At 53.5% G+C, this 1,133-nt stretch overlaps 1 protein-coding gene across 1 annotated transcript in view; it reads right to left on the reverse strand.

Moving 5' to 3' along the window:
* PRKCZ (protein kinase C zeta) overlaps nt 1–1,133 on the reverse strand; it is a 276,277-nt gene that overhangs the window by 274,649 nt on the left and 495 nt on the right. The gene's annotated exons all lie outside the window — the stretch shown is intronic.

Consider the following 1,133-nt stretch of genomic DNA (forward strand, 5'->3'; position numbering starts at 1 on the left):
AAAAAAAAACAAACAAACCTGGGAGCCACTGCTTTAAAGAATACACCTGAAGCAGTTGGACTATTTGCATCCATAGGGCCCTTTGTCCCACAGAGAAATGACTATGAAATAAGTTACTAGCAGTAAAACTTAATCAGACTAGTTAAATTTTATTTTACACAATTATTTTGGTTTACAGAAGATCAAGCCTCAGAAGATTCCTGTTTCCACCAATTAAAACGTTCATCCAGCACCTGCATGGACAAAACAATGTCGTATCTGACAAGGGTGTTTTGGGGGTTTTTTTTTAACTACTTCTGAATTAAACTTCCAGCCCTTTAATCCCAAATAAAACACACCACAAAGACAATCTTGTCTTAAGAAGACTAATGACAAGCATCAGATCCCCTTATTTACAAGTCTCTTTTCTAGATTTTCTTTTCTTAGTCACACAACAGCATTTCACTTTTTCATGTCCAAAGCACCTTGCACACACGAAAAACACTGCTGTATCGGAAACCAAGGCTAGTTACACCTGCTGCGAGAGAGGAAGGGAGGTAAATCCGAGGCACGCTGGGCAAGCTCGGGGATGGAAACATAGCTCGGAACTTCCCAGAATCAGACACCTAGCGTGGGAGGGATCTCGGGAGGTCACATCCCCCCACCCCCAAACACATGTGCTCACACTCACACCCCCAGCAGGACCAGCCCCACACAGATTGGGGAAGACCCTGTTGCCCCCGGTTGGCAGGTACCCCTCTGAGCCGTGATAGTTACAGGGGTGTATTTGGAGAGTCTCACAGGCGGCTGCTGTTTCCCACCGGAGTCTGGGCCACGTGGCTTATTCTGGCCACTGTCCCTTCTGCCCACGGAAGGTTTCGGGGCACCCCCGGGGGGTATTTGTTTTTCGAGGGGGGGTCCCCGTGTCCGGGAAGGGGCTGCAGTTGTTCTGGTTCCCGGCTGGGAAGGTCTGGGGGTGCCCCCGTCCGCCTACCTGCTGCGGCGGCGACTCCCGCCGAGGTGGGTCCCAGCCCTTCCCGGGCAATCCCGCCCCGCGCCCCGCCCCGCCCCGCGCTGGAAGTTGCCCGAAGTACCGTGATGGGGGCGGCCCCGCTCCCCCGCCCCGGCCCGGCCGGCTGAGACGGCGGCGGCGG

Source organism: Gavialis gangeticus, unplaced genomic scaffold (assembly GCF_001723915.1).
Source record: "Gavialis gangeticus isolate Ggan-Ray unplaced genomic scaffold, GavGan_comp1, whole genome shotgun sequence".
Taxonomy (NCBI): Eukaryota; Metazoa; Chordata; order Crocodylia; family Gavialidae; genus Gavialis; species Gavialis gangeticus.